Raw genomic sequence first — 25,531 nt, 5'->3', positions numbered from 1 at the left:
AGGCTGAAATGTGAGATTGCGAGCCCTCAATACACTTCATACACTCCATAGGGAGGCAGCCTCATTCCCCCATGCTCCTTGGTGAGTTGCAATCCTCATGCAAAGGTACATTGGTTTCTTTCTTTTTTCTGCACTAGAGACTCCTCATGATTCCCACAGTGCAAAAGGATGCTTTCTATCAGAATAGTGCAGGAATGGCATGGAGGTAAGACAGCTGCTGCTCCTCCTGCCAGTTTGAAGGCTTCCAGCCCCATTATTTAGCCTGGAGAGCTCCCACCAAATTATGAGACTTGGACTTCATTAATTCTGGAAAAAAAACACCCATCCTTAGTGGTTTCCATCAGCCCTCTCCAGCATAGTCACCGGGAAAGGATGATCAGATTGCTCTCTAGCAACATCTGCCACAGGGCTGCCAGCCCTTGCTTTTCTTACCCGTTTGGGCCAGGATGATAAAAGACGAAATGATTCTCCCTGCCTGTTAGAAGGTGAGATATATATTCTGGTGTTACTGGCAACAGAGCAAGACTGAGAATATTTTTGTGCAAATTAGGCAGTTTTTTGGAATAATGCAAGTAGTCCAAATACTGAAGAAGAACTATGGCTGCTGCTTATTTCATGGCCTTTTTTTTCATGGACTTTTAAGGATCAGGAAGGTAGGCAGCGTTGCTTGCTTTTATTTTCTTTGATGAATCAGCTTACTATTCTCCCTTTGCTTTCTATATGTGCTTTGCTTCCAATGGGAAAGTACACCAGTTTTTCATGGAGACAGTGTATACAAATCACATTGACTTTGATAAACAAAAATAGTGCTGCTTCTTCCTCTCTTTAGGCTGGAGACATGGATTCCCACAGGACTGGGTACTAAAATCTTAAGGCACCATGACGGATTTCATGATGGTCGGTTGGAGTGCTGGTGGGGGAGACAGCCAATGTGTTTGCTTGTGTGTTTCTGCATGCGCACATGCGCATAAACACAAGCACACATAGTAGAAACAGATGAGCTTGAATTTTTATACCTTTACCCTCTCCAATATATGAAGACATTTGTGAATTTTGAAAGGTTCTCATTTTAAAAAAGTGTGAAAGTCTCACCCATCCCTGATACCAGGAATAGAAAACCAAATGTGGCCGTCTAGCACCCTGGGCATCCCCAGCCCTCCAAATTGTTTTGCTTTATTAAAACAGTGTCCCTCCCCCCATTTCCTTTAAGGGGCATAAAAAGGTAAAGGTAAAGGTTCCCCTTGACAATTTTTGTCCAGTCGTGTCTGACTCTAGGGGGCGGCACTCATCCTGCTCTTCAAGCCATAGAGCCAGCGTTTGTCCGAAGACAATCTTTCCGTGGTCACATGGCCAGTGTGATTTAGACACGGAATGCTGTTTAAGGGGCATAGGAGGCATTTTTTCCATGTTATAGAGAACCAGCACCCCTACCCCAAACATTGTTTAAACTCTTTTTTTAAATGCCTCTTAGAGGCCATGAGGTGGCCTTTTCAGTTTAAAGAAGCGTTTTAAAAGAAGAGTGTTTTGGGGGATGGGCAGGACATGGCAACAGACATGGAGGTTTATAACACATGGAGCTCTGCAGATTGATCATCCCTTAATAAACCAATGTATTGACAAACGAAGACTGGAGCACGATTGTGGCATCCTGGTGCCCTGCTTAAAGGAAGGATTTCCAGCCCTTGAGTAGCCTGCTGCCTAGTCTAGAATAAATGGGTACCTGAACAGTGTATGGGGATGGTAAAGCATTTTCATTTGTAGAAAATGCCATCTAGCTCTATATCACTTCACCTCATTTCTGTCCCTTCCTGAACAAAGGCTTGAGGTGAACAGTTCTTCTATATCTAGGAGCAATAAGAATGATAGGATCACATCAGAAGGCATTAGATTCCTTTCAGAGAGTAAACAAAAGAGGCTTACTAAATCTTTGTTATATGTTACTTACAATTATAAATCCAAAACCACTGGAAACAAGCGGATGTCTAAAAACAGGCAGTGAAACTTATTCTACGTCAGCTTCCAGAGTATATCTCATTCTCCTCAGGTAGCATGCTATTCATCCTAAAACTTTGCACTTTCAGCCAGCCTTTTCTAAAGGAAAACTACAACACTAGCACCAAATTGGGAGTGATGAAAGCTGTAGTCCAAAACATCCAGAGGGTACCAAGTAGAGTAAGGCTAATGTAGCATTATTGAGATAAGCCAGCATGAGTCTTTGGCTCACACTCTCCCTTTCTTATGATACAGTCTTGAGAAGGAAAGATACGCTTTTAAACTAACCAGGTTTTCCTGTTGAGTTAGAACTCTAAATTGTACCAAGTATAGATGACCTTCTTGGCTTATTTGTCCAAGTGTGATTAAACAACCACAGTTCCTTGAATTCAAATCCAATGAGGAGCTGCTGTCTGTTTAAACTCTTTCCGTGGCCCCATGGCCTGGTATATTTCTGAAGGAAATTACATTCCAAAAGGAGAAGAGAAATTCCTAGCCCTCAATGAACAAAATATATAGTTTTTAAAGACAAAACTCCCTAGCCACTGGCTAGCTATTGGTTTCTATTTATGGCATTCAGAAGAGCTCAATTTGATAATAGCAGATATTTCTAAGAGCCTGGGGTGACATTATAGAGCTATTCTCACCCAGGAGCTTCAGCCTCATCTCACTAACACCTCTGAATGAACAGATATTGCCATTCTTTGTGCTGTGCTTCAGAAAACTATTTTGCCACAGACAGCAAAACTACTACCTGTAATGCCTTTATGACCATTTTTAGCCAACTTCAAAATGGCTTGCAGCAAAAGCAAGGAAGCTTTTTTAATAAAGTGAACAAAACACAAAGATTCAGAGTTTTGTCACTGAAGGGTTGGTCTGGGATGTAGTCTGTTATGTACTCCCCAGCCTAGAGAGACCTTTTTCACTCTCATGGAATGAAGACGTGCCATTACTCGCCACAACATTGAAATGTTGCACCTTCCCTGAAGTATCTGAATTATCTTGATCATCAAGACTTTTTTTAAAAAATGAACTAATTGTAAAACAGCCTTTCTTGGCAGCCCTGTCTCTCCTCTCTTCCAGATGAGATACTGTAAATTCATCTTTAGTGTCTGCTCAGTTTAGAAAACCTACAATAAAACCCAGTTCATTTAGGATCTTTACCAGATATCACAGTAAACTGGAAATAAAACTGCTCATATAAAGATCATGATTACAGTTCTCTCCAGGATATGTCCAAACAGAAGTGAGCAAACGGCAATTTTCTGCTGCTGTGTAATGTTATTAGATGCCTCCGGGTAGCAGCAAGGAAAATTCCTCTTCTCATCTACAAAATTAGGAGATGCAAAATGGCACTACCCGCTGACCTGTTTGTTGTGCTGTCAAACGAGAGGGAAGTGACCAGCGTGACTGCCATGAAATTGTGAAACAACTGCCTACCAATATTGCAGCTTTAAATCTGTTCAACAGAAGGACTGTCTGCATATTTTTTAAAAAAACAAAATACAATCCTTTATATTGCTTTGGTCCATATGGGGCATTTGGCATTGCTAGATAATAAAATCACTGGAAAGGTAGCACGAACTGCCTAATAGATGACAGCTGGTCACACCCACTGAGATTAAGAGAACAGACATAATTGCTTTCTGAATAATGTGGAAGGTAAGGGAAATGAAGGAAGACAACTAGTCCTTCAATGGTAACAAATTTCTGCTGAATTTGTGGCCTTTGGTTAGAGTGTGAGCCCTTTTGGTAGGATCCCCATAGTTAGAGAAACAATGCCTTTTACATCCAATTTCCTGTCTCAGTGAAAGGCCATTTGTGTGTCATCTGTTCCATAATTCATTCCCTTTTATTAGCCTCCACTACCCTATGACCATAAAGAACTTTTCCCCAGGATGACATGATCTTCTCTACATCGCATCTCAGCATTCAAATTGCTGCAGCTGTTCACAAAGAAATGTTTAATTATCCTTGGAAGATATGTTTCAAGTGTCCACACATCATACAGCCCCCCTTTCTGTGCCATTATCACTACTCTTTTACTTTTCCCTTTTGCCAACATTTAAATTCCTTCTAATTTTTGAAAGTGTTTTGCAAGTGAAATAGTGATAAACTGATATGGTAAGCAAATTAGTGCTGTGTCAGTTAAGCACAATAACACTATAGCGCTGAACTGGGAGGAAATATTTTTAAAAATACAATTTAAAAATTGCTTTGCAGTTGTAGGTCTTACCAGTGTGAACAGAAGGCAGTGGAAAGACAGCACTCACACATAATGTTCCACTCTGCACATCACCAGTGATTTCATGTGGACATACCCAGCAACTGTTCCAAAGGAGAGGGATACAGGAGATCACACAAGTGGAAACCAAGACAAAGTAATGCAACTGAAAACACTACAAAAACACAAGCTAAACAAAATATATTGCATACTCATGCCAAAAGACTGAATCCACTGACAATTAGTCCTAATATATCTGTGAAGATTCTCAGTCATCCAGGTAAGTTTAACTAGAAGTTAAGTCATGGCAACTGGCCTTACTTCTTGTTAGGTTGAAAGCCTAACAAGAGCAATATACTGATTATTGGCTTCAGCTTTGGTCTCAGATACAGAGAGCAGTGGACATAGGTAACATCAAGGGAATGTATGATGGTATCAAGCAGGCTTTAGGTCCAATACAGAAGAAATCTGCTCCTTTTAAGTCTGCTACAGGCATGATTATCCAGGACCAAGAACAGCAGATGGACTGCTGGGTGCAGCACTACTCTGAGCTACATTCCACAGAGAATGTAGTAACCGAAGAAGCATTAAATAACATTGAGTGCCTGCCTGTTGTGGAAGAGTTGGACAACGAACCAAGCTTAGCAGAAATAAAAGCAGCCCTGGATTCCCTCGCCTCTGGCAAGGCACCTAGGAAGAATAACATTCCTGCTGAATGCTGTAAAGAGATCATCAGCACCAAGCTGTATGAAGTCTTAGTCTCTGCTGGAGCGAAGGTGGAGTACCACAGGACATGAAGGATGCAGTCAGTCTATGAGCAACATCATCACATTGTATAAGAACAAAGGAGACAGGGGTGACTGCAATAACTACCGTGGCATCTCTGTTCTCAGCTTTGTAGGGAAGCTGCTTGCCTGTGTTGTGCTGAAGAGACTCCAGGTGCTTGAAGACAGAGTCTAACACAGAATCACGGTGTGGATTTCGAGCTAATAGATCCACCACTGACATGGTATTCTCCCTCCGACAGTTGCAGGAGAAATGTAGGGAACAACAACAGCCACTCTTTGTGGCCTTCATAGATCTCACAAAGGCCTTTGATTTGGTTAGCAGGGATGGCCTTTTTAAAATACTTCCTAAGATTGGATGTCCACCTAGACTCCTTAACATCAGCAGGTCCTTTCATGAGGAAATGAAGGGCACTGTAGTTTTTGATGGCTCAACATCAGATCCCTTTGACATCCGAAGCAGAGTGAAACAGGGCTGTGTCCTTGCACCAACCCCTTTTGGGATCTTTTTTGCTGTCATGCTGAAGCAGGCCTTTGGAACTGCAACAGAAGGCATCTATCTCCGGACTAGATCAGATGGAAAGCTCTTTAATCTCACTAGATTGAGAGCAAAGTCCAAAGTCCAACTGAAATGCATGCAGGACTTCCTATTTGCCGATGATGCAGCCATTGTTGCCCACTCTGCTGAAGACCTCCAACAACTAATGAATTGTTTTAACAAGGCCTGCCAAGACTTTGGACTAACAATCAGCCTGAAGAAAACACAAGTCATGGGCCAGGGCATGGACTCACCTCCCTCCATTACCATCTCCACGCAAGAATTGAAGGTTGTTCATGACTTTGTGTACCTTGGCTCAACAATCTCTGACACTCTCGCCCTAGATGTTGTGCTGGATAAATGGTCTGGCAAAGCAGCTACCATGTTCTCTAGACTCACAAAGAGAATATGGCTCAGTAAGAAGATGACGATATATACCAAGATCCAGGTCTATAGAGCCTGTGCCCTGAGCACACTCCTGTAGTGCAGTGGGTCCTGGACCCTTTGTACATGAAGGAGAGGAAGCTGAACACGTTCCATATGCATTGCCTCGGACACATTTTTGGTATAACCTGGCAGGACAAAGTTCCAAATAGAGTAGTCCTAGAACGAGCTGGAATTTTTAGTATGTATACATTACTAAAACAGCGACGTCTACGTTGGCTTGGGCATGTGGTGAGAATGGCTGATGGTCGGATTCCAAAAGATCTCCTGTATGGAGAATTAGTGCAGGGAAATCACCCCAGAGGGAGACCACAGCTGCGATACAAGGATATCTGCAAATGGGATCTAAAGGCCTTAGGAATGGACCTCAACAGATGGGAAACCCTGACATCTGAGCGTTCAGCCTGGAGGCAGATATTGCATCACGGCCTCTCCCATTGAAGAGACCCTTGTCCAGCAGATCGAGGCAAAAAGGCAATCACGAAAGCAGCAATCTGGACAGGGGACAGATTGTATTTGTCTTCAGTGTGGAGGGTCTGTCACTCTCGAATTGGCCTTCTCAGCCACACTAGATGCTGTTCCAAATCCTCCATACGGAGCATGTTACCATAGTCTCTGGAGACTGAAAGATGCCTAATCTAATATGTGCATATAGAAAATCCCTCACTCAGCTGGGGCCTTAGATACAATCTGTCTCCTATTTATCATGCTGCCCTTTCATCTGTCCCCAGAAAGATTAGGAGCACACACACCAGAAAGACAACTGTTAATGACTATTAATGACCCATGAGAATGGGTGGAGAAGGACTGCAGAAGTGGTACTGTATTGTCCCTCAACCCTCCCATCCTTTGTCCTTCTAACTAGCCTATTCAGACATGGGGGAAGTGAAACTAATGTGGCAGATATATCAGGGATCTCCTACCAACTCTCCATAGACTGAAGAAGCTACTTGGATGAGTAGTGAAACGTTTCAACCTAATAAGAAAGAAATCCAGCTGTCCTGACTTAACTTCCAGATAATTAGTCCTAATCTAGTCTAACTGACAGAATAACTATTGAAAGGATTAGTGAGAAACATAGCACAAATGGAAGTACAAATACTCTCCTAATCATTCCTCAGTGGCCTTACCAAGGAACAGGCACACCAGAGAAAGGTATGTTTAGAAGAAAAAACTTCAAGTTATTCAGGTGAGCCACTTCAGGACACGCCACACATTATAAATACTTGTTTGTGAGGGAGGGTGGTTGAAATGAACTTTGACATGAATTAAATGTAAATTATCTTCACCATCTTGAATAGCCAAAATTAATTGTTCTAGAACTGGGGAAAATCCTCACTTAATTTTTGCTCTGACTTTTCATAGGGATGGTTGGATCCGTTTATTTCATAGCTGTGCACAAACAGTCTTTCTGTGTTTTACACCCTTTGTGGGAAGAGAAATTGGAGGGACAATTTCACTAATTTTTTTTTCTAGAGAAAGGATGATTTATCTAACAGTCTCTCAGAAGTGGGGCTCACCATTAACAATGGTGGTAGTAAAGCTTTGTTCTTTTTCAAAAAAGATTCTGGATTTGATACTACCACTATAAATGATAACAACAGCAATTGTGTTTGGCACCCTGGCCACCATATTGCTTCTTCCACTAAGTCCTCTATCTAGTGCCACTCTAAGATGTGGAAGTGGTGGGGTGGCAGCCACTCAAAATTGATGGAGAAGTGTTGGAAACGATTCTGTAAAGTGGTCTTTATAAGGGAAAGAAAGATCAGGCACAGCTTGAAGCATAGGAGGTTTGTGGATAAATACTCTCATTTCATGGCAGAGTTTGGACTAGTGGTCTTATGGTGCCCCTCAGGCTTGTGATTCTATTTTAACACTCATGCAGAAGGGTTTTAAAAAAAAATTGGGATGACTGAAAGCCCACATTTTCACACTAGGCATGTAAGCTGGCTTATCTTGTGTGCTAAATGAGAATGCACTTTCTTTTTTTCTCCTCGCAGTATGTGGGCATTTATTATTGTTGGTCCCAGATAGAATGTGTGTATTTCCAAGACTGATTTTTGTGCAGTTGCTACAATAGTATTTCATAAACATCTGCCTTTTTGCAGAAGATGTATTAGCAGCAGAGATGGGCACGAATCACAAAAAGGGCAGTTCGTGATAATTCATGGTCTGTTGTTATTCACAAACCATGAATTTTCACAAACTTTCCAATTAAATACATCATTTTTGTGATTTGGGTGATTTGGGAGTTCTGGGAAGGGTAGAACAGCCCCTACACACATTAGAGACACCAAACTCACAGCCAGTCTTCAGCTGACTGTCCTCTTTACCCCATTCTAAGTTTGGTGGAGATTGAATTTGGGACGTCCACGTTGTAGGCCCCCCCCAGAAAAACAGATGCCCCCAGGAAAGTGCTCTTTAGCAGCAGGCCAGCCTAGTTACTTTGGCACCTGAGGCAAACAAATAAAAATAAAATAAAATAAAATATAAATGTCCTCTTTCTCATTCCTGGCTGTTAAAATAAGAACGCAACAAAGTAAACAGAACTAAGAACAGTTCAAACTTGCTGCCTGAGGCTTTTGTCTCACACAGCCTAATGACAAGGCCAGTGCTGTCTTTAAATGTATCACTGACTCCCACATCGTGATCTGCCCATGCATAGAAGCCGGTGAAAGATCAGGCACAGTCACTGTTCCTTACATCAATATCTGTGCAGCTAGGCTGTTTGATTTGCACTTATAAAGGTTTCACCTTTGTGAAGGCTCTGCATAATTTTTGAGTGGTGAGCAATAGCTCTGCTTGCATCCTGGTTTGATCCATTGTTCTCTCCTTTGTTTCTGTGCCCTGCCTGACACCTTCCCTGTCTTTCTCTCTTCTCTCTGCCCTTATGAATTCTGTTGCATATTGAACCCGTTGAGTCACCTAACAATGTCTGAAACATCCTTGGAAAAGTCAACCGTGCAAACTGCATATCCAGTATTTAATCTTAACCTTCTGCAGCAGGTTCGTTGCTACAGTGTAAACTGATATTCCGTACATTTGTTGGATTAGAATAATTTTGATAATTCTCTACTATGTCCTGTCAGCTATTGCTAAATATATTGAACAATTTCCTATTACATTTTGTTTTTACTTGAACTTATGTTTTCCATGAACATCTTTTTTTAAAAAAAATCACTAGATGCCTCCTGGAAATATTTAATCTAAAATTTACAAGCAGGTGTCCTATTTAATTTGTTGTACATTAACAATAATTGAAAATAGTTTGCCCTGCAGTATCTTTTGTGCCTGAAGAGTGCTTTAATGATTTTCCCAGCGCATAAGGGATATAGTCACTATGTTTAGTTTATTCACTGTAAAGACCATTGCCACAACAATTACTGTTATAATCAAATAATAATTTCACAACACAATCTTACATGTACTGTTCCTAGAAATGGGATGAGTTGTAGCACCAGCCATTAGACAAAAATTTTGGGGTTGTTTGTTTGTTGAATAAATTGCAGCCTAAGAACTGTAAGGTACGATTCAATACAATACAGTGATCCAATTCTCTGTTCCTTTCATTCCTAAAACACTGCATATTTAACTTACTATCTGGAAATTAATATTATGGGTAAAATAAAATTTGTATTTCAAAGAATGACAAGTTTAAAGGTGCCCAATGGTCCACTCCCCAGGATATCCCAGCAATTATTTTATTAAAATGTAAAATGAATCAATATTCTAAAATAAATAATGAAATCTGAGCATTACTGAATGTGGCAATCACCAAAAAGACCCCATGATATATCAGTCATAATCATGTTAGTGATTTACCCATGGTAAGTTAAATTGTGTCACTCACTAGAATGAATTGCCACTAATTAATGAATCATTGCTTGCATTACTAGACATGTGTCTTCCTTCAGCCCTTGAAAATGTGGAATATATATGATGTGGCCCTCATGCTGAAAACTTTGGAGACCCCTGCTTTAGAGAAATGAGTAAAAGGTTTGCACATTGGGTATGTCCCTTTCCAGATTCAGGGCTCCCAGTAATTAATTAATTAATATCACATAAGCAACTATTCTGGGAGGTTTATAAAACATAAAAACACCAAACCCTCCACCCTGCGAAGAGCTAAATAATTCCAATAAAAAAAGACAGTGGTGGTAGCAACAAAATAACACATGTGAAACAAAATAATGTAAGAATTTATTGAGGGAGGGGGAGGATATTCCAAAAAGCCTCTCTGAAAATATAAGCATTGTATAATAACATTGGCAGAAATCCATTCTTGAAAATATGTTTGATATGATTTTGGAATTAAGAGATCAGAAAAGGCTTTATACTATCTAAACGGAAACCCATCTGGTCCTGGAGATTTGCCATTATTCATATTCATGTTCACTGTCTTAATTTCATTTACATGGACAAAAGTGAGTAAAGGATTTTCTAACTTCCTGTTCTTATGGTTCTCTTCTTTATGATACAGCTGTGAGTAAAACTTATAAAACCATAATTTATTTCAGTCGAGCGAGTGAACATTGTATTATTATTTTTGATATAAATTCTTGCTCAGTTTTTTTGCCTCGGACATTGTGCCATAATCTTCACCAGTTTAGTGGTATGGCTGGTGCAAACAAATCACATCACATTCTGCCTTTCCTGAAAGTATGTTGCTTAAATCATTTTGGCATAATTCATGATAAAGGTGTGGTGTTGGTGGTGTTGGTCGTGTTGGAGTGGATTTTCTTAACAAATATTTCAATGTATTTTTCAAAGGTACCTCTTCATTGCTCTAAGCTTCTTGTGGGTAGCATATACGATCATTCTCCTTCCAATAAGGAACATCATGGCACAGTGGTTAAACTGCAGTACTGCAGTCAAAACTCTGCTCACAACCTATGTTCAATCTCAAAAGATTCAGGTAGCCAGCTCAAAGTTGACTCAGTCTTTCATCCTTTCGAGGTCAATAATTTGAGTACCCAGGTTGCTGGGGGGGGGGCAATGTGTGGCCTGTATAAGTAAATTGCAAAGCACTCAGAGAATGCTTTAAGTGCAGCATATAAGTAGTACACTTTGCTTTGCTTTAATGAAGACCTTACAAACTTCCCAGTCAATTGCATATGTGAAAGTTGATCCATCATTAATACTGGAACACTCCAATAAGTCAGCCATCATCTGAGATCTGAAGGTTTTTGTCAGTATGGCTGGGTGGTTTACTAAAGGGTTAATCTCATTAATAGCTATGTGGTTACAGATTAATATCACATCTATAGTACTCACTTTAATCTGAGGCATTAAAGAGGCTGAAACAAGAAAGTGATCCAGCTGGAAACAGTTATGATGCACAGAGGAAACAAAGGTATATAAAAATGCAACATGGATCTATCAGGCCTAATTCAGCTGTATAAGCTTTTAAACGTGGCTCTCAGGGAACAGTATTCCTTCTGTAGGAGTATGCCCATCTAAGATCATTTGTAAGATGCTATTAATGTCCTCACCCCACAGAAAAAAAATGGTCAGGTGCAATATCCACCAGGTGGCTGAAATATTGATCAAACATGGCCAGTCAATATCCAGGACTTAGATCTACAGTAATTATAACAACAATAGTGTCAAAAGATTTCATTGCTGTTATAAAATACAGTGGACCCTCGACTTACAGACGGCTCAACTTACAGACTTTTCGAGTTACAGACTTCTCTGGCTACAAAATTTAGGTTCGACTTGCAGCCAGAGAATCGATCCACAGACCAGAAAAAAACCAAAATGGAACAAAAACGGAACAAAAACGGCCGGTTATGGATTAATCGGTTTTCAATGCATTGTAGGTCAATAGAAACTCAACATACAGACTTTTCAACCTGCAGCCACCGTTCCAATATGGATTAATTCCGTAAGTAGAGGGTCCACTGTTATTAACTGTCTGGATCTCTTAACACTTGCTAAATTTGGAAAAAGGTACATTTGTGGACGCTTAGATCAAACTGGATACTTCTCCAACATAAGCCTCACCCATCAAATCTATACATAAAAAGCTCTTGTTTTCCATCAAATTAGCTTCTTATAAAACAAAACAAAAGACTGATCTACAGTGAGATCTTTCAACGTATAAAAGATATTTTCTTCTCACTGGATTCTTGCAGGCGCCTAGCATTCCATGATACAACATTAAACAAGTACCTGGAAGTTGAGTCATGGCAACTAGACCTCTTTCTTATTAGGCTGAAATATTTCGCTATTCATCCAAGTAGCTTCTTCGGTCTCAGGGAAGTTGACAGGAGACCCCTGATATTTCCTCCATGTTGGTTTCACTTCCCCCTGGTCTGAATAGGCCAGTTGTGTGAGAAGATAGGTGGTTTGAGGGAGGGATCAGGAAGGTCATATATGTGCATATAGAAAATCCTCAGTCAACAGGGGTGGAGACCTTAGATACAATCTATCTACTATTTAATATGTTGCCCTTTTATCTGTCCCCAGAAAGATCAGGACCACACCCACCAGAAAGACAACTGTTAATGATATATTAATCATTAATATATGATTAACTGTAATCGACCAATAATGGGTGGAGAAGGACTGCGGAAGTGGGATTTTCACTCACGCCCCTCACCCCATCCTTTGTCCATCTAACAAGCCTATTCAGACCAGGGGGAAGTGAAACCAATGTGGCAGATATATCAGGGAAAGCAGCCTGGCTTTCCTTCCAGGAAGGCCTATCAGCATGGCAGCAATGGCAGTATGGTGGCAGCAGTGGTGCTGCAGCACAAGCAGAGAAGGTAAGTCCTCCTCCTGGGCATGAACCAAAAACTATACCGGTTCAACGGTATGGCTTTGTTTCAGATTTGTGCCCATCTCTGGGTGTGACTACAGTGGGTGTGACTACAGTGTGCACCTCATGCCAGACTCTGAACTGCAGGATCCAAGGTGCTGACCTGTTGAGCCCCCCCCTTTCACTTAAGGGTGTCACTTAGAGCTATCACGTATCACCCCTATTTCCACACCGCCTGCCACTGCAAAGAGGTGATTTTAAGCTTCATCCCTTGCCTCCACTAGGCTGTCACAGCCCTGCTGCCCTGCTGCAAGTCTCCTAAATAAATATCAATGCCCTGCTCTTATAAGCAAATGCCATCATTCCTAAATGGTGGTCTGCTATTGTAAACAATGTCTGGCTATGACTGTTACATACAGCACTGATGTTACCTGTCTGTCATGGGTTTGGAGGGAAAGTTCCATCCTATGGGGAGTGGAAGGCGGGACATCAGGAGGAGGGGCTGTACTGTATATATATGGGGATCCTGTGTGGAGAAGTTTAGGAGAAGCTGGAGAAGAGCTGAGAGAAGAAGCTTGAGTGGGAGTCTGTGTGTCAGACAGGGTACTACTGTGTGTCAGTCAGTACCAACCTGATAGGTTCAGGTGTCTGTATGGTTAGCCAGAACTGATAGGTTCAGGGTCTGTGCTTCAAGTTAAGTGTTCTGTGTGAACCAAACTGTGTGTATGTATGATTGAGACTAAGCCACGTTACTGTATCTTATTCACTTGATCATTTTATTTTTCCCTGTGTGTTGTTTAAATAAACCTTATTCCTTTATTTGTTAAAAATCCATTCCTGGTCTGTGTGACTCCTTACAGGGAATGGTTGGTGGCAGCTTAGTGAAACTGTGGCATATCCCAGTAGGTCTGGGGTTGTCACATTGATTGGTGTCCAGCGTGTGGGATACGACTGGTCCAGTTGTCCAGTGGTCCAGCAAAGCCTTGGCACGTGTGCCCAGAGCAAGGGGGGTCTAGTCAGGGACAATCTGAGGGCGCGTAGGTAATCTTCTAGGCGGACCTCACGGGGAGGTGCGCTAGTGGAAGAACGTGCCAACTGGTGGGACTAGATTAGGGAGCTCTGAGGCAACCTGTTTTGGTGGGAAAAAAGCTGAGGCAAAACTGTGTAAAGTAGCAGTGATCTAGCCTGTCTGCTGAGAGGCCTAGCAGAGGGGGGTGGACTCTGGCTGGCTACAGTTGCAAGCTAGTGCTGAAGAACAGCAGCAATCTATAGAAAGCTGGTCCTGAGGCAAAAGAAAAAAGTGGTCGCTTTATTTTGAGGCTTGACTTTTGAAAGCAGCCTGTTCGGGGGGGGGGATTATGCCCTTGACTCGAAGCCAAATGGCAGAAATGGGTGAAGTGAAAGACCCACAGGTAGACCAAGGTTCTGAGGATGAATTTGGCTCAGTGCAGGATGACAGCATGGGAGAACAGAACCCAGAACTCAGAAGAATGCGCCTAGCCCAACAGCATGAGCTGAGGGTGAGGGAAATGGAGGAAAGATTGGAGAGAGAGAAAATGGCGTTTGAAATGGAGAGAGAGAGAGAGAAAATTGCTCTGGAAAAAGAAAGGATGGCGTTTGAGTTACGAAAATTGGAACTGATGAATCAGAACAATAATAACAATAGGGATTCTGAGGGAGGCCAATTGTCTAAAGCTGACCTGAAGAAATTCCCTGTGTACCACAAGGGAGATTGCCCTGAGGTGTTCTTTTCCTTAGTGGAAAGAGCGTTTGTGGACTTCTCAGTGAGGGAAACTGAGAAGATGACCATCATGCGATCTTTAATCAGTGGCAGCCTGGCAGAAGTCTATGCAGAGATGCCAGAGGAACTGCTAAAAGATTTCGCAGAGTTTAAAAAACTGGTGTTTGCCAGACATGGGATAAATGCGGAACAGCTGAGGCAAAGATTCAGGTCACTCACAAAGAAACCAGAGCAGACTTTTACCCAAGTGGGGGCCCAACTGGTGAGGCTGCTAGAGAAATGGCTATCTCAGGAGGGGACAGAGACTTACCAGCAGCTCAAAGACCTGATAGCGCTGGAACAGTTCTATTCAGTCCTGCATGGGGAACTGAAGTTCCAGGTGAGGGAAAGGAAACCTAGATCTGTGGCAGAAGCAGCCGAGATCGCAGATTTTATTTATCAAATCAGAAAGCCCTTAGGTGATGAGGGGAAATCGATAGGGAAACCTAAAGAAACCTACAGCAAGTACTCTCAGGGACCAGGGAGAAACCAGCAAGTGGGAGGGGCCCATGGTGAAGGGAAGCCCTCAGACATGAAACCAAGACCTCAGATTTTGGAGGGAAAACCAAAACAAGATGAGAAAGACTCAAAATATAGCAGAAAATGTTATTTCTGTCAGGGAAAGGGCCATCTAATCTCAGAGTGTGAGAAATTAAAGCAGCAAAAAGGAATTGTGCCTCATGAGTTGAGTGGAACCAAGCCAAAAGCTGTGTTCTGTGTCCAGAAAGAGCAAAGCTCCTTGTCACTGAGGGAGCCTGTTGCCATGGCTACTCAATCTGGAACAGTTACATCTGCTGATCAGGCTGAGGAAAATGGTCCTCTGGTGGAGGTCAAGCGCTGCTTGCTAGTGAGAACAGATTCGCAGTTGTTTGAAACCGCAGGGGTGGACGTAGGAATACTTGACCATCAGTATAGGGGGCTAAGGGATACGTGTTCCCAGGTGACCCTGTGCCATCCAGATATTATTCCTGGGGAGTATATAATCCCAAATGAGAGCATGAAGGTGGCAGGGATTGAGGGACAGGTGATCTCGCTGCCAGTAGCTGAGGTACCTGTGAACTTTCAAGGCTGGAGGGGAGTTTGGCGGCTAGCGATTTCATCGACTCTGCCAGCAGCCGTGCTCGTGGGAAATGACCTGGCTGAACATGTGAAACGGGTGCTAGTGATTACACGCTCACAAGCTAACACAGGGACAGTTCAAGGGGGTATTGGAGAGCCCGAGACGGAAGCAGAGGGGAGTTCAGAAGCTGTGGTGGAAAACTTAACCACAGACAGCAGATTTGGCCAAGAGCAAAAGGCAGACACCACTCTCCAAAAGTGTTTTGAACAGGTGACAGACGCCCAGCTAACACCTGAAACCCCAGTGAGATTTCGAGAGAAAAAGGGAATTTTATATAGAGAGACCCTGAGGAATATCTCAACAGGGGGAGATGGGATCAGAAGTCAGCTAGTGGTACCTGAAAAGTATCGCCCCATGATCTTACAAAGGGGGCACTCTGACATGTTTGCTGCGCACTTGGGGGTGAACAAAACACAGCAGAGAATCACACAGAATTTTTACTGGCCTGAAATAGGGAAGCAGATCAAGGAGTTCTGTAAACAGTGTGATGTGTGTCAGAGGCAGGGGAATAACCGTGACAGGACCAAAGCGAAGTTGTGCCCTTTGCCTGTGATTGACACACCGTTCAAATGTATAGGAGTGGATATTGTGGGACCTTTGCCCAAGGCCACAAAGAGGGGGAACCGGTTCATTCTCACCATTGTGGACCATGCCACGAGGTACCCCGAAGCCATTCCCTTGACTAACATCGAAACTAACACAGTGGCAGATGCCTTGGTGGGGTATATGTCCAGGATGGGATTTGCCTCAGAAATAATCACAGATTTGGGCGCATCGTTTACATCGAAGCTCATGAAACGGTTATGGCAAATCTGTGGAATTAAACACAAGGAAACCACTGCCTATCACCCTGAAAGTAATGGGTTAACGGAGAAGTTCAATGGGACTCTGATGCGCATGATTAGGGCTTACTTGGCAGAGAATCCAAACAATTGGGACCAGAAGCTGCAATCCCTTTTGTTTGCTTATCGATCAGTGCCACAAGCCAGTACCGGGTTCAGTCCGTTTGAACTTTTATTTGGGAGAAGGGTGAAAGGGCCACTTGATTTAATCAAGCAAGATTGGGAGCAGATCACCCAGGATGACCCACAAGACGTTGTGACATACATAGACACCTTGATGAATGACCTAAAGAGAAACCTAGAGCTAGCAGCAGAAAACCTGCAAGCTCAGAAGGTCAGAAAGAAAGCTTGGGATGACCAGAAAGCCAGGGAGAGGCACGTTGACCCAGGGGAGGAAGTGCTTTGGCCTAGGCCCTGCAGAGAGAACAAACTGCAGCTGGGTAGCCCAGAAATAAAATACTTGGGTCACATAGTAGGGGGAGGAGTGATCAAACCCCTAGAGGCCAAGATAGAAGCAGTTCGTGATTGGCCCAGACCCAACACCAAGAAAAAAGTCAAATCATTTCTTGGGTTGGTGGGCTACTACAGAAAGTTCATCCCGAGGTTTAGCGAGATAGCGACTCTGCTGACCGATCTGACGCGGAAGAAGACTGATGACCGCATCCCGTGGACCAGCGACTGTGAGGAGGCGTTCCAGAGGTTGAAGGAGGCCCTCATCAACTATCCAGTGCTGCGTGCTCCAGACTTCGACCGGGAGTTCATCATCTACACTGATGCGTCTAACAGCGGGGTAGGAGCAGTTCTTTGCCAGGAGGATGAAAATGGTGACCAGCATCCAGTGTCCTACCTGAGTAGGAAACTCCAGAAAGGTGAGAGACATTTGGCAACTGTGGAAAAGGAGTGCCTGGCCATAGTCTACGCGATCCAGAAGGCCAAGCCTTACATCTGGGGAAGACATTTTATTCTGTGCACTGACCATTCACCACTGCAGTGGTTAAAGACAATGAAAACCCACAATAGCAAACTTATGAGGTGGGCTTTAAACCTGCAAGACTATGACTTTGAAGTGAAGGTGGTCAGAGGGTCAGTGAACTGTGTTGCTGACGCCTTGTCAAGAAGACCCGAAGAATGAAGACGGCGAAAGAAACATGGACTATGTATATATTTTGGTGACCAAAGGTTAAATGTACCTGTTTTTTTTTGAACTTGGTTTGTATGAATAAAGGTAACTTGATGTATTGTAAGTGGTAAATGTTTAACTTAGAGTGTAAGTATAAGTAAGTATGATATTGTATGTATAACTGTTTTTGTGTGTTTTATCCAGGTTGTTTTTTGGAGAAAAGCACTTTAGCTTTCCCCCTACAAAACAACTTATAAAGAGGGGAGGTGTTACATACAGCACTGATGTTACCTGTCTGTCATGGGTTTGGAGGGAAAGTTCCATCCTATGGGGAGTGGAAGGCGGGACATCAGGAGGAGGGGCTGTACTGTATATATATGGGGATCCTGTGTGGAGAAGTTTAGGAGAAGCTGGAGAAGAGCTGAGAGAAGAAGCTTGAGTGGGAGTCTGTGTGTCAGACAGGGTACTACTGTGTGTCAGTCAGTACCAACCTGATAGGTTCAGGTGTCTGTATGGTTAGCCAGAACTGATAGGTTCAGGGTCTGTGCTTCAAGTTAAGTGTTCTGTGTGAACCAAACTGTGTGTATGTATGATTGAGACTAAGCCACGTTACTGTATCTTATTCACTTGATCATTTTATTTTTCCCTGTGTGTTGTTTAAATAAACCTTATTCCTTTATTTGTTAAAAATCCATTCCTGGTCTGTGTGACTCCTTACAGGGAATGGTTGGTGGCAGCTTAGTGAAACTGTGGCATATCCCAGTAGGTCTGGGGTTGTCACATTGATACAAACCCAGACCTACTGGAGTATGCCACAATGACAAGTAAAAAGTTAGATTCTAAGGCTTTTTTTTTTTGCCTCATGGTTCACACACACACACACCACCCCCAGGTGTGGTCATACACCCTCAAGGGTCTCCATCCCTATGCCAAACCCATCAGGGCAGCAAAGCAGACCATCTGCTCTTAACCACCTGCAGATCCCTCAACACAGGCAGTGTCTGTTCCTCTCCTTTCTGGATGTATAGATCACCCCCCTCCAAATGCACACACAGCACATGGGGATGGGGAGCACCTCAATAACAAAAGAGCTCAGGCAAGATGCCTTCCCACCTCGTCATGCCTTATGTGACATTCAGAAATTTGTTGTTGTTTTGTTTTTTGACTACAAATCCCAGAAGTCACCTAAATGTGTCTTTCATTGAAGAAAGACAAAGGCTTTCTGGCCTAGCTCTCCTTAGCCTCCTGTTCCAAAAGAAAACTTCCAGCAAGCACTAGAACAGCTTCTAGTTTTTGAAAAGGAAGCTAGGCAAAGCTAGGCCTATGCTATGAAGCCCTCCAGCTTAGGCCTTTCTCCCAGGTAAGCCACATGCAGGAGTCTGTAGATGTTAGCTGGGACTCCCAGAAAATAGAACTGTGAGATTTGCGCGCGCGCACACACACATACACACACAAATGATGGCCACATTCCTGTCACATACCCCTGCCCTTTGGTTCATGAGAATTCCCACAGCTTGATTCTGTAACCTGGTTACAACATGGTGTTGTTGTAACATGGTGTCCAACAACATGGTGAACTAAACTTCCTCCACCTAGTCTCCCTGAGGCATCAAGGCTGCAATTAGCAAATTTAAAAGCAGGCGTTGTAGACCCTAGTAGGCTGCACTAGATCATAGCACAAAACAGTAGGTCACCATGGTCCTAAAAAGCTGAAGCTGTGGTAGGCTGAAAAAGGCTACAACCGCAACGCCCACTGCACACCCACTGCATTGTCTCCCGTTGGTCCATATATATAACCATTGCAGCTGTACCACTGTACCATCAGTCCTCTGCTGTGCTCTGGGGCTTGGCTTGTCACTGTCAGTCCTCCCTGAGACTGAAAGTTTGCTTGAAGACCTTGCCTGTATGGGTAGGTCACCCTACTATCCTGGCTCCAAAATCCTCCCTCAACTTAAAAAATAAATAAATAAATAAAAATCACATGGGAGCTGCAGAAGCTCACGGGATAACTTTTTTTGTGAATTCCACAGTGTGTTCCTTCTCTACCTGCTTTTGGAGACCAAGGACATGCAAGTTAGACTACTGAGAAGAACTCTCAAGGTAGGAAATCCAAGCAGACAACAGAGGGCAACTATTCCGGGGTAATCATTTTGGATTCCATCTGCTAGACTCATGTACCAATGAAATCCACTGATTCCCGAAGCTTGTAATCTGAACCAGTCATAGCCTTCTAATTAGCAGAGAACTCTTTAACTTGCTCAGATTGCTGTTTTCTTTGCTCAGACGGTTGCTGGAAAGGAGCCATCAGTGTTTTCAATAAAGGAATTATATCCTTTCCAGCATCAGCTCTAGCTAGGGTGAGAGAGATGTTTTCTCTTCCCTTGTGACTCAGGGTCTTGAATTATTAAAATTATGAGCCATATTATAGACAGTGGACAACCTTTAAGATAAAAAAAAATGAGATGAGACTAATTACCTGAATATTAAGTTTGCAAATATTAGGCAGCATAAATCCAAATCAAAGCATAGCATGCTGGAGACCAAAAAGTGGCAGCAAAGTGCATCTGGTCATATTGACATCTTTGCCGGAAGTGGTATCTCTCTGCTTTCCTTTTTTTAAACAAATCTATAACCCTATTAGCCTTAGTTAAAAAGTAGCTAATAGTCAGTAATTATGGAAATTACACTGAAAAAAAAATCTGAAGGTTTATAGTTTCCTACCACTAAACCAGCAGAAGATTTCCCCCCCTCCCTGCTGTTTCCCCCTACATCTCCCAATACCGTATGAAGGGCTCAGTTCCTTATTCCTTTTAGTCTTTCCTTTTACTTACTATGTTGTGGCAAACATTTTGTCTCTTGATTCTGGTGTAAGTGAAGTCCACAAGTTCCAGTTCACTTGTAATGAACTTTCTGCTACCTAATTCCCTACTACCATACATCCACTGATTTCCAAGAACAAATCCTTAGAAAGATCGCCAGTGGAAGTGAGAGTGCTGTGCCAACATTTTGAGTTTCATCAGACTACTTTTGGGACACCTTCAGAGTTTTCTTTACTTGATGGGAGAGGCACACTCTCCTGCTCACTCCACAAACCTCCCTTCTCTGATCAAAACAAAATAAAAAGGCACAATCTATTCCGAACCAGAGGATGTTGCCTTTTTGATGCCCCTTTGGTGCCCTTAAGTCATCACTGCCATCAAACCATATTTATCTTCAATTTGACAACTAAATAAAATGAAACAATTGTGATCAGCTTGTTTTGTAGTCTTGAATTCTAAACCTAGAGCTGTAAAAACTTGAATTCAGAATCAAGTGAATGGTTACTTCAAGGGATAATAGCTGGGCTGTTTCTATTCTTAGTTTTCCCTACTCTAAGCTGGCTGGATAGTTCAGTGAGCTGGGTCCCCAGCTGCGGAGCTAGAAGTGGTGAGTTTGATTCTTTGCTGAGCTTTGTGGGAGAAGGACCACATGGTGTGTGGCCTTGGACAAACTGCAAAGTGATCTGAAAAGAAGGGAAGGACAAAACACTTCTGAATTTATCTAGGACCTAGAGTCACCATAAGTCAAAATGGACATGGTGGTACTCAGCAGCAGCAGCAATGACCATTTGTTGTTTAACTTATTTATTATGTGATCACCAAAAATACCTTCAGCAGTATCTGAATTAAGGCTAAGGTATTATAGGAGCAAGACCTCTGTAAACGTAGATGCTATATGTCTTATGTATTAGATTCTCATTTTGATTGGTTTGTCATGAAACCACTAGTTATGCTGCTTTTGCAACTAGCAAACATGCATGCCCTCATGTTTTAAAAAAGGACACAAACATGTGCATGCTTGTCAACTCTTGTGTTAACTACTTTGAAGTAGAAGTTATTTTTCTAATTTGAAATAAACCATGGTACTGGCCCACAGCACTCTTAAAAATATAATATAGTATAATATAATATAATAACCAGCATTTGGAAGAAGCAAGGTTGCAGTTTGATTTTCAAAAGAAAACACCCAAGAATCACCTGTGTATTTTGTGACTTCAAGTTTGCATAGTTTTGTTTAGTTCAGTCTTAGCAGACTCAGAATTGTATGATTTGCATAATGATAGTTTATTCACAAAACAAATACCGAAAACATAATGGCACTAAGTACTGAAGGCACTTCCTGCAAACATCTGGTCCTACAATTACAAGTAGAAGTAATGAGAGATCCAACATCACTGTAGGAAAATTATTGACGTATAATTATGAGAAGGCACTCATGGTGCCAGATGGCATTACTTAGAAGGTGTTCTCATAGCGGCATGGAGCTACAGACAGAAGCCATCAAATGTGATTAAATGAAGATAGGTGTCAGTTAGGCACACAGAGTGGTATGCAATGCTAGTCTGATGGGTTTACTGAACAGGGTCGCTATGTCTCTGATAATATAAAGCTGGAAGGCCAAAGAGACAGTGACTGTCTGAATGTGACAAATGAGAGTCTAAGCAAGAAGGTGTGCCTTTTCTCCCTCTCCCAAAAGGTGGGAGACAGTTGAGTCGAAAACATTTCCCATCTGCAAAGAGTTCTCATGTTTCAGAGCAAAGACTGAAATTTGGCAACATCTCTTGCCAAAAAGAAAGGGAGTAATGTTTTTTAACACCCATAAATCTGAAGAACCCGATTTTTAACATGTTATTAAAGTTGTGCTCTCTTCCAAAAATATTTTTCAACTTAGCAAATAAAACTGGTCTGCAATCCAATTTGTAAGTTTAGTTTACCGACCTCGTGATGTTTAAATGCATGATCAGTAGGAACAATTGTTTTGAAGAGTGTTACAGGTGCTCCATACCTTAGATAAGGTCTCAAATCATACTTTCAAGAGTTTGCTAAGCATTTCCATCCAGTTATTCTGAAAGAGAAAGAGTGAGATCATTCTGATATGTTAGTGAAAGTCAGTATCTTAAAAACATTACAAAAACTGGATTATAGGCGGCAGTACAGAGCATAGGTATGTAATCTGGGGTCCTCAAAATGTTTTGACTTGCAATTCCCATCTTCCTTGATGTTTCACCATTTACAGTAGTCCCTTTTAGGTGTTTGGGACCTAATGCCACCAAATTTGGCTTACAATACTGAAATAAATCTATTTATATACTTACTAACAGCATCGCCCATCTTGATGTTGCTACTAGTTCTTGAATATGTACAAGAAACAGCCTTTAGCATAATTTCTGAGCAGTTTGCAAATGACAGGTGCATTACCTGACACTTCACACATCCTGTCTGAAAGCATTTCTAATTAAGTGACATTTGGAATGTTTAGGGAATCCCATGTTTGTTACAAAAGACCTAATTTGAACCTCTTGAAATCACATATGACTTGGAACTACAGTTTCCATTAGCTTTCAAAGCTCTAACATGTGCAGGTTTTGAAGAGAAAATACCTTTTGTGATGTTAAATGGGCTGATGCTGGGACAACTGGATTCAAGGGCCTTTGGGCTCATGAAACTCACTGGTTGGCCTTGGACCCGTCATGACATTTCAACCTGACCTTCCTCACAGTGCCATCATGAGAATAAAGGGTAGAAGAGGTCAACCATGTATGTTGTCTTGAACTCCCTGGGTGAAAGGCAGGATAAAAGTGTAGCTAATAAGTAGCTCACAGATAGCTCAAAATAAAATATATACTGTACTTATTCAGGTTTGTATTTCCCTTACAATTTTCTTTTAAAAAAAAAACAGTTTAATCTGCAAACAGGATGGAACAGACATGGTGGTCAACCCATATGAAATGAACAAAAATAGGGAGTTTATGCTTTTAATGGATTTTATTGCTCCAAGCTTTATCTTAAAGATTTCAGTTTCTAGAAAAGTTATACTCTGTTTCATTTAATGTTTTCGCTCATCTAGTGTCATTGTGTCTTTTCATTATTGTTTGCTCTCAATTGTATACTGTATCAGTTAGAGTCCTTTTTGTACAGAAGGATGTTTCCCTGTCTGCCCAATGCATATGCATATATATGTATAGTAGTTTGCTCATTCCTTAGCTAAATACACAAGTAACTCATAAGGTACTTACTACAACTGCAATTTCTCTGGAGAATTGGCTCATTTGACATTGACCATCTTGATTTACAATATCTAGGAACAGAACAAAACCTCACCACAGTTACTGTTGTGTTGACAGCCTAGCTGTAGCTGAAATGGGGATTTCTCTCCTAAGTCTACAGATACATTTTATCCAGGTAGCTTCAGGACCAATAGCAGTTAGTAGCAACCCCAAGGAATAAATTTAGACAGTAACTGGCTTTTTAAAAAGGATAGGACATGCATTCGTTTCTGTATAGGATTGAGTGCAGCAAGTCCGAGATAGTGGCTAGAACTAGGGTCTCAAAAGACCTGACTTCAAATCCCTACTCAGCTAGGGAATTGCACAGATGTGGGCATGAGAGGTTGGCAAAACCAGTCCTTAAATAGCTCATGTACTGTATCTGTTAGGCTCACCATTATTTGGATGCGACTTGACAGCATATAACAACAATGCTGGCAAATAATCTGATGGGTTCTTATTTATGTATAGAAATACCAGTTTTGGACTTCCTTACTGTCAATGGAACAGAAATCATCTTGCTAAAGGCATCATCTGTACATTTGCAAGGCTTGTGATGATTTTTGGAAAGAACATGTACACAAAAGCATACTTTCCCAAAATACGTGTGACCAAATATGTGTACCTTTTAATGTGCTTTGGCTGGTGTTAACATGTGTACATTCGAAAAAGGCACAGACAAATGAATATTTTTATGTGCATGAAATATGCACAATTTCCTGTGTGCAATGGGAAAAATACTATGAGAAGGCATGAGATTTGTGGATTTTTTAAATGATGAATTCTGTAATTCTCCATTCTGAGAGTTCTACCCGACAAATCCCCACCTATACCCAAACATAAATGTGATTCATCTGGAGGAAAGGCCCAGCTGGGAAGGCTTTGAGGCATACCATAGGCCTAGCACCATCCTAGCTTCCTGTTCAAAAATGAATCTACCCCACTGCCAGCTCGGATCTTCTGTTCTGAACAGGAAACTAGGTCTGTGCTAAGCATTGAAGCCTTTGCAGCAACCCTTTCTCCAGGTGAACCACATTTAGATGTTTTCTGGGTGTTAAATGTGGCTGTTAAAATAGAGATTTGTGGAATCCATAGTGCAAAAAAATCCAAACATCCTATGCCTAACTGTTACAAATCTGGAATGGAAACAAGCCAGAATAAGTATGCCAGTAGGAAATCGAGAAACTTAACAAAAATGAGACTCACAGATTTTTATATCCCTAGTTTCTGACTGCTGTTGTGTGCATTTTTTAATGTTTGAATTCACAATAGCATCAACTGCTCCCCCTGTTAAGAACCCATGAGTGCATGTACTATGTCGTATTGATTTGGATCGTCCTTGTGCAGAAGAATGTGAATAACTGATAAGTCAAAAGAAGCATCAAACAATTTCTCATTCTTTTCACAGAGTGCTGACAACTGAATTTGAAGTGAAGTGTTTACTGCTTATTAAGGTGATAACGTATGGAAATAACTGCTGTTGGCAGCTCAGAAAAAGCTGTTTGTTTGTGCACCCTCTTTTACGGCACAGAGAAAGAATAATGAGTCTCGATCAACAGGCTGCGAGGTTTCTGGGAAAGTATGTGTACTTTAAAAAAAACATATGCCTCATGCGACTATTTTTTTATCTTAAAAAATGGAGAAAATATGCCTATTGCCTTCTTACTATGCCACTTAAATCATCCTGCGATGCATAGTAATGTAAAATATATTTTCTGAATTTATAAATGCTTTCATCTGCTTTTTGCCACAATGGCCAGGACATCAGTGAGACATAATACTTGCCTGACATGTTAATGTGGAAGCTCATACTTGCACATGAGAGGCTTGTAAGCAGC

At 41.8% G+C, this 25,531-nt stretch overlaps 1 long non-coding RNA gene across 1 annotated transcript in view; it reads left to right on the top strand.

Annotated features, from left to right (window-relative positions):
* Positions 1–5,776: 5,776 nt before the first annotated feature.
* The window catches only part of LOC144588428 (uncharacterized), a 31,519-nt gene continuing 11,764 nt past the window's right edge, over positions 5,777–25,531 (top strand). Inside the window, exons 1-2 of the long non-coding RNA XR_013543995.1 lie at positions 5,777–8,989; positions 25,102–25,272. This is a non-coding gene — a long non-coding RNA (uncharacterized LOC144588428). The remainder of the gene's footprint in view (positions 8,990–25,101; positions 25,273–25,531) is intronic.

The sequence above is a fragment of the Pogona vitticeps genome, chromosome 3 (assembly GCF_051106095.1).
Source record: "Pogona vitticeps strain Pit_001003342236 chromosome 3, PviZW2.1, whole genome shotgun sequence".
Taxonomy (NCBI): domain Eukaryota; kingdom Metazoa; phylum Chordata; class Lepidosauria; order Squamata; family Agamidae; genus Pogona; species Pogona vitticeps.
This window is presented reverse-complemented; position numbering and strand designations above follow the sequence as displayed.